General features: G+C 39.6%; 1 long non-coding RNA gene across 7 annotated transcripts in view; it reads left to right on the top strand.

Moving 5' to 3' along the window:
• The first annotated feature begins 1,078 nt into the window (after positions 1–1,078).
• Positions 1,079–8,666, top strand: part of LOC135097586 (uncharacterized) — a 13,786-nt gene continuing 6,198 nt past the window's right edge. For 2 of the 7 annotated variants that reach the window (XR_010265863.1, XR_010265862.1), the window contains exons 1-2: positions 1,882–7,105; positions 7,240–7,356. This is a non-coding gene — a long non-coding RNA (uncharacterized LOC135097586). Of the gene's footprint in view, positions 1,387–1,532; positions 1,713–1,878; positions 7,106–7,239; positions 7,357–8,666 lie in introns of those variants that run through there. The other 5 variants (XR_010265865.1, XR_010265864.1, XR_010265868.1 and 2 more) reach the window with 5 other exon arrangements.

Here is an 8,666-nt window from a genome sequence, read left to right as displayed (position 1 = left end):
TGTCAGCTAGGGCCAGCAGTGTGTCATTTGCATCAATCACTGCTGCAGTTGACAGTCCACCTTCGCTTCTTCCTGTTCCGCAAGTCAGTTGGGTGAAGTCAACTTTTGCACAATTTCATCTTCTGTTTGATGGCAACCATGCAAGTCAGCTTCCTTTTCTACCCAATCCTCCATCTCCTCTATGAGAATAGAACCCTGTCCAGCTGCAGCCAACATTTCAGCTGCCCTTGGTGCCTTGAACCCCTCCAAATCATGAAGCTGAGCTGGAGTTTGGGGTTTTCAAAAGTTTGCACCAGGCATTCTTAAGTGTGGAGAAAGGCACTGCTTTCCATGCCTATTCCCAGTTATAAATCTCGTCCTTGATGTTATATTTCTTGAAATTGTACAATGTTTTCCTCCACATGTTGTTTTCATAGCCTACTTCATCTATTCCATCCTCCATGACGACGAGGCACTTCTACAGGTAGAGATTGTGGTAGACTCATTTCTCACTCTTGATAATCCCTGGTCTATAGGTTGAATCAGGGCAGTCGTGTTTGGTGGCAGGAACAAAACTCATTTTTTTCATCCTTGCTGCAGAGCTTTGCTGATGATGGATGTGCTGGAGAAGTGTTCATTAGCAGTACAGTCTTGACCCTGTCAATGCCAATGCCATACATTTTTTGATGTTGACAGCTGGCTCAAAAATATTGTGGAATCAATCACCCATAGTATCCTGAGTAAACCATGCTGAAGCACTGGTGCAGAATGCTACAGGTATTAAATTCTTAAGTGCCCTTGGCTTAGCACTTAACAACAACAGACTTCGGTCCAGTTCTGTTTATATTGCTGGAAGCCTAGGTGTTCCTGGGCAGAGACTTCCAGTATAACCCAGTTTCATCTGCATTGTACATTTGAAAGTCTTGGTAACACTCCATTTCCCTCAACTTGTGAGACCTGTTCACAAATGGATCCACAATACTGGTATCAGCGCTAAGCAGCTCCCCAGTGATGGCTTTGTTTACAATGTCATGGCACCGTCAAAACTGCCACAGCCAACCATCACTACACTTCAAGTTGGTGTGGCCAAGATGCTTAGCAAGTCTATCTATCTATCTATCTATATTTATAGAAAAGATGGGTGAAGGAAGAATAATATGAGTATAAGAGGATAGTGAGAAATAATGAAAGAAGTATAAGATTAAAGATGGTGGGCTGTCCACCTTGCTATTTTACTTATTGATGTTATACTGTGTATTATGTGTTTGTGAGAATGTTTGTGTTCTGTGTGCTGACTTCATGTGATGGCACGGGCCGCGATTGTTCTCCCTGTTACACCGCAGGCGAGTCGAGAGAGACTCTACCACTACTCCCTCGCCGACACCACACAACTCTTACCCCCTATAGGTAGGTCCCCGGGTGTCGGCGACTCAGGATGAGGTGCAACCCCCTCCCCATCTACCGCTTGCTGGGGGCCAGCAAGCCCTACCAGTGGCCAGTACCCCTCGGCTGTGCACTACGGTGTGGTGAACACCGGCTTGGCATACCGCCTCACCGCCGACTCAGGGCGCGGAGTGGGGAGAGAGGAGGCCAGCTACGAGTCCCATGTGAAGCATGTGTGTGTGTGTGTGCTGTTTAGAGTGTTGGAGTTACATAATATTCTTTCCTTTCCAGATGCCCCGTGTGTGCTGAGTTTTTGTGTTTGGCCATCTTCAGGAATACAGTGAGTAAAGGTAAGTGTTTTAAGGTGAGTATGTTTCCTTTATTTTCGGTTTGTTAATATATTGGGTTGGGTATTGTTTTGCATGCCTGTAGGCTGCTAGGGAAATCACGGTGGTATTTTACTATTTGATCTGAGTTGTCTTTTAGGCTTTGATAGTTAGGCAGGCCCAACTCATCAATTTTTTCCCAAATTGTCTTTGCTCTGTAGTGTAGACGTATATTGAGAGGTGCTGTTTTGGTGTGTATGTGTACTTGTTCTGTTGTCATGGTGTAAGGGTGTTTCTGATTTGTTGCAAATCTAAGTGCTTTGTTTTGAACTTTTTGAAGTTTGCTAATTTGGTTATTGCTCATTGTGTGCATAGGGATTGGAGGGTAATCAAGTATTGGTAGTATTAGTGCTTTTACTAAGTGTATTTTTATTTTCTCTGGCATGTTATGTAACTTGTAGAGTTTTTGTAGTGACGCTATTGCTATATTTTTACGCTCCTGTATATGTTTGTAGTAGCCACCTGTAGTTATGGTTAGACCAAGGCATTTGCCGGTACTTTTAAATTCTATTTCTTCTTCGTTAATGATGAGTGGAAAGGTAAGTTTTGCTCCAAGGTGCAGAGGGGTGAATTTATTAACATTGGTTTTTATTTTCCAGTTCCTTTCGTAGTTATTAATTGCTGTTATTGCTCTCTCTGTTTTTATATTGAGCATGTTCTTGGACCTTCCTGGGTAGCCAATTATTTGTGTTATGTCGTCTGCAAAACTGATGTTAAGGGTTTGTATAGGTTGTTGAATATCATTGGTGTAAATTGTGAAGAGTGTTGGTGACAGAACACTCCCTTGTGGTACACCGCAGTTTAAATTAAATGTAGGACCAATGTAATGATTAACTTTAATGGATGCTGTGCGATCAGATAAAAAGTCGCATAAAAATTTTTCTATTGTAATAGGGAGTTGTAGTTGTAGGATTTTATGCTTAAGACCGAGGTGCCAGACTTGATCAAAAGCTTTAGATATGTCTCTTAGTATGACTTGGCACTGGCCTTTATCTGATTTATTGTGTGCTATTTGTTCTGTGATGACTGCTAGTGCTTGTGTGGTGCCTCTATTACTACGAAAACCGAACTGGTAAGTGTTATATAAGTTATTAATTTCTAGGTGTGTTTTTAGCCTTGAATTTATCACTCGCTCAAGGATTTTGCCTGGTACTTCTAATAGCGTTATTGGTCTGTAATTTTGAGCCTGTTGAGGGGATTTATTTTGTTTAGGGATTAGTCTGATGATTCCGTTTTTCCACTTGTCGGGAAAATAGCCTGCTGAGATAGTGCTGTTGAATATTTCTGTTAGTCTAATTATTGCTGTGTCTGGTAGGTGTGTTAAGATTGTTTTATTAATTCCACTTCGTCCCGGGCTAGTTCTTTTTAGCTGCTTTATGATGTTTTTTAATTCTTCTGTAGTTATTGTCGTGTCAGTGTGTTGTGTGTTGAGTCTGGTAATGTCAGAGTTATTGTAAGGAATTGTTCTGTGGGTGTTATTTCTGATGTTATGTAAGACAATCTCATTTTCCATGTGGTCTTCCTCTCCATCCTCCTCTCCACTAAAGATTTCTTGCCAGTACTCTCTGTGTACTTCCTCTTTTTCTCTGTCGGTGTATACTTTGTTGTTATGTTTGTTCCTAATGTAGTGGGGTTCGTTCTCTCTGTTGCCTGTCAGTAGTTTAATTTTCTTCCAGAATGTTGTAGGATCTCTATAAGTGCTCGAAACTTCATTTATTAGTCTGTACCAGTGTTCTCTATTTTCCTGTATTAAAGCTTCGTGTAGTAGTGTTTGTAGTTGTTTGTAGTATCTGTAATTCTGATAGGACCAACCGTGTGCACGTGAGTAAGTCTGTAGTTCTGTAAAAAGTGTCTTAAGTAGTTTTGTAGTGTCTGTGTGTTTGGGTGATGGTAGACATTTGTAACGTGTAGTGGGTATGGCTTGTTTCATAGCTTGCTCTATTGCCTGGTGCCAGTTTTCAGTGGCAGTGTCTATTGTTTCAAGTGTTTCTTCGTGTAGTGTGTTTGTGTGTAGTGTGTTGGTGACATGTCTTTTAAATGTTTCCCAATTTGCTTTATTGTAGTTGGGTCTTGGTGGAGCTGGAATGGGTATAGGGGCTGTGGCTATTGTGTAAATTATTGGAATGTGATCGCTTGTGGTGAGGGGTCCTTCTACTGCATGTGTGTTGTGGTATGTGCGGTGGTTTGTAAGTATAATGTCTGGTGTTGTGCCTCTTCTGTGTGTATAATAAGTAGGAAAATATGGTCCGACATGTTGTATTAGTCTGTTTTGTATTAAAGTGTTGATTTGTCTGCCTTTGTTGTTGCTGTGAGTGTATCCTAAGTTGGGGTGATTTGCATTTAAGTCAGCCAGCATGTATACTGGACAGGTACGTCTAAACAATTTAGTGAAGTCAGGTATGGGTATATATGTTCTTGATGGTGGTTGATATAAAGTTGAAATTATTATTTTTCCTGTGGTGGTACTTATTTCTACTGCAAGTAGATCTGATAGGAAATCATCAAGTAGTTTATATTGTATGTTCTTTTTTATTGCTATAGCTGTGCCATCTGACGCATTATTGAGGGTATTTTTCGTGTGTACTCTGTATCCAGGAATTTTCATTGGTGTGTTTTCTTGTATGCCGTGGCTGTTTATGAGTATTATTTCTGGGTCTATTATTCTGTATGTGTTGGAGAGTGATATTCGTCTGTTGTTCCAGTGTAGTACGTTGTGTTGTATTATCTTAATGTTTCTTAGAGCCATGTTGTTTGTATGACTTTGTTGGTGTGCGTGTGAGTGTTTTTGTGTGTTACTGTGTGTTTTTTGTTTTTAGTTTTTGTGTTTGCCTAGCAACTGGAGACCTTTCATTGCACTGCCCTGTTCTTATTTTCCTGAATACACTGTCTTCCAGTATAGTGAAGCAGTCTTTCAACACTATATCACCTTTTTTGATTAGTCCTATCACTTCGTGAGATTTCATGGTTGGTTCATTGTAGGTGTATTTATATGTTCCATCCTCTATTCCTTTTATCAGATGACCCATTGTGATGTTTTTAGGCCATCCCTGGCTCTCTCTTGTTATTATTTTAAGTTCTATTTCATCGCTGTCAAGTTGTTTCTTTGTGTTTGTTTGTGTTTTTTGTTTGGTAGAAACTTGTTGGGTGTGTGTGTCTAGTGTTGTTACATTTTGTTGTTGATCTGTTTGTGTGTCTGTTAGTAGGTCTTCAGTTTCCATTAAGGATAGTTTTTCTGTGTCGGCTAGAAGTGAGAGGAGTTTTGAGGAATTAGGTGTCTTGGGTATTTTTATTTGGGGAAGTTTATTTTCCTTTAGAGTGGCATTAAGTTCTTTCTCATAGCTTCCTGGTTCTATTACATTCATTAGATGAGCGTGTATCATGCAAGAGTATATTTTGAAATGGTCTTCTCTGCTGATTTGTGTTGATGTGCTGTTATTCATTGTGGGGATGTTGTTTGTCTTTGTTATCTGGGAGTATGATGCTGTCTCCTTTTCTTCCTCTCTCTTCATCTTTATTACATCTTTTCTTATTTTGCATCTCATAGATAGTGTTCTGTGGTTTTCTCCACAATTGATGCATTTTTTGCTCTCTTTGTTGCATGATTTCCACGTGTGCCCTTCCTCAGCACACTCGGAACATATTTTATATTCTTTATGCTTTGTACAGTCTTTTGTAGTGTGAGATTCTATCATGTAGCATCTGAAGCATGTTTGGATGTGATAAAATTTATCTTGCTGGATTTGGTAATGTGGAATTTTCATGGAAAAAAGCTTTAGTCCATGTTCTGTAGCTTTAGAGGCATAGATTGCCTGAGAAAATGTTATTTTAATTGTTTTAGAGTTAGGGAACTTGAAAACATTATCAATATTGCCTTCCAGGAATGAATTTTGAGTATACAATTCATTTAATATGTCGTCTTCAGAGTTGTAGATGTGTGCATTAACATTAAAGGCTATGACTGTTTTCTTTGCTTTCAGTTCTGGTGGTATTACTGGATTCATGTCTTCTTGGGAGAATTCTTCCTTAATCTTGTCCTTGAATATCTTTTCTTGCTCTTCATCTGACGAGACGATGATGAATCCATCTTGGACTGGAATTATGTTGGTAGGGAAGACATCATTGTTGCTGAGTATTGTTAGGAGAGTGTTCTTTCTTCGTGGATCTTGGCTGTTTGTTGTTTTTATTTTTACTCTCGCCATTTTTCACATGATAAAAACAATAATTCCTATAAGGGGGCCGAGGCCCGACAATAACCCACAGCTAATAAATGGATAGAAAAAAAAGAAAGAGAAGGAGCCTGCCTATGTGGGGCAGTTTAGTCACCCAGCTCCTAAAAGCTGTCGTAATGGCCCTGCCCCACGACCTAGCCCTAGCAGAGATTTCCTCTGAAGGAGGGGAAAGGAAATATCAAGTTGGAGGTAAAGAGGGAGGCTTACCCAGCAGCCTTCTAAGCCAGAGCCAACAGATCCACCTAGTTACCGAGGGTCACTCTCGGGAACGTTCTGGGTCCGCTCACTGCAGTCTGGCAAAGAACGAAGCTGGGAGCAAGGAAGGGAAAGAGGAGGATGGCGAGGAACCACAGGGCGAGCTCTCAACCGGACAGGGAGAGCTCCGGTACACAGTGGGACCTGGGAAGGCAGCTGGTGTTCTTCCGTCTATGATCACCTAGCTCCTTGACTCGGTGGCGAGTAAGTACGAGGCGGCGAGAGCTGCTGTCCAGCACTTTCACTCAGCGGCCTGGCGGGCGAGCTACGGTGTCTGTTCTCTGCTCTGTCGCTCTGTCGTGCCTGCCTGCTTAGCAAGTCTCTGTGCAGCATGTTGTATATCCAAGCCATGGACAGGTACACCTGCTCTCTCCTGGGTATACCATTTATTAGCTTCAGCAAGGTTATCCATGGGAAGCTGTCTGTTCTGGTACACCTCCTTACTTTTCTTCCCACTTTCCATCTCCCTTTGTCTTCCTGGCCTTGATAATATCATGAAGTGTTGTTTTCTTCAGGCCATACTTGTCCATCAGTTGAGCATGTGACATGTCCCTCTCATGGTCCTGGATTATCTCAAACTTCTGATGCACAGAGAGAATCTTTTCTCCCTTTCTCCATGAAGCATGAGACGGTGATGGAGTCTTACAAGATGTGGTGGGAGTTTGGGAAGACATTGTAGATGTATGTGTCACTGTGAGTGAGAGAGAGCACATTAGCGAGGTACCACACTCTGTGATAACCAGCCACACACTGAGCTGTGTTCAGTCAGCCCAGCCTAGGCCTGCGCCAGTAGTCAGCTTACCCAAGGGATATGCACAGCGTCACTGGCATGTTTGGTCAACTTTCAAACTTGTCGAATAAACCAAACATATGGTCAGTTTACTGAGGGAAGTTTGATTGGCACAAAGGGATCAGTTTACCAGAAATTCAATTTATTGAGGGTTTATTGTTGTGATATTTTTTTTTATTTATGTATTTATTAATTTTTTTATTTTGTTTTCCTGCAGATGATGATAAGTGCAAATCGCAAGCACGAGGATCCTTACAGCCTAGAAATTCACAATGCACCACCAACTCTGGACACAATGGCTCGTCTTGAGCGCTACATCCCACCCCTGTACAAGGTAATGTGTGTCCTTTGCTTCAAGGGAAAATGTTAACTTTAAAAAAGAGACCTGAAGGAATTGCTTCTCAAATAAGGTGGTAGATGAATCAAGTTGTTAGTGCTGAGTCATTAGGGAGCTTCTAAAAGAAGATAAGACAAATTTATAGATGAGGTAGGAAGATATATTTCATACAAGGACAGCTACATGTGGCCCTGATGGCTGCTTGCAGCTATTTTTTTTTTTTCTCTCTTTTTTTTTATGCGCTTATGTTCTTACATAGATAAAAAAAAAAGTAAGTGGAATTAAGGGAGAAGAAAGAACGTGTCATAGAGTGTTTCCCCTGTTTGCGAGTGTTACATTCCAAAGCCTCCCAGAAATAGCAAAAATCCACAAATATGGGAAACCACCCCTACAAGGCTCAAAAATAGCTATGTTTATAGTTTAAACCATAAAATATACATCTCATACTTATTAGGCACATTTAAAATTCACTTTAACAATAAAAACAATCATTATACTTATAGTGCATAATATTTTAATAAAAATACTTTACACTGTAAAATGAAAGTGGACTGACTAAAGTAGTATGTACAGTAAACCGTTGATGTAACAAACCTATTTACTGAATTTTTGGGCTGCATGCTTTCCCCCACCCTCTCTGTAGCGTTTGTAACATTATTTTTATTACTGTTATTATTATTATTATTATTATTATTATTATTATTATTATTATTATTATTATCATTATTATTATTATTTTAAATAAAAGATATTATCGCATTAATTCATCTTAATTCTATGATCCTGCCTCCATTTTATCACACACACACACACACACACACAGCTGGGGAGGAGGAGGAGGGGACATTGGCCAGTCTCTCTCTCTCTCTCTCTCTCTCTCTCTCTCTTCATATTATAAGTGCTAGCAATAACGGCCTTTTATTGGAAGCTTTAATAAATGAACATAAGGAATCCGTGTGAAGCCGAAGACCCAGTCAATGGTGGCATCTGAACGCATGAGTCGCCCAAACCTTTTCATATTCATATGAAAAACTTCATGAAGGAATATGTATGTGGTGCACTAAAAAAATAAAATAAAATAAAAATAAATAAATAAATAAATAAATAAATAAAATAAAATAAAATAAAATAAATAAATAAATAAATAAATAAAAGTCAAAGATCAATTCATAGTTTTTTTTTCTCTCTCTTTTTTATGCACATACCTTATACAACATAATTTCTATCTTGTTTCAAAACTCAAAGAATTTCAATAATATGCTATAGTAACTGTAATCCTAGATTATTGCATATTATTATTATTATTT

Source organism: Scylla paramamosain, unplaced genomic scaffold (genome assembly GCF_035594125.1).
Source record: "Scylla paramamosain isolate STU-SP2022 unplaced genomic scaffold, ASM3559412v1 Contig25, whole genome shotgun sequence".
NCBI lineage: Eukaryota > Metazoa > Arthropoda > Malacostraca > Decapoda > Portunidae > Scylla > Scylla paramamosain.
Note: the sequence above shows the minus strand (reverse complement) of the source record. Positions and strands in the feature narration are given on the sequence as shown.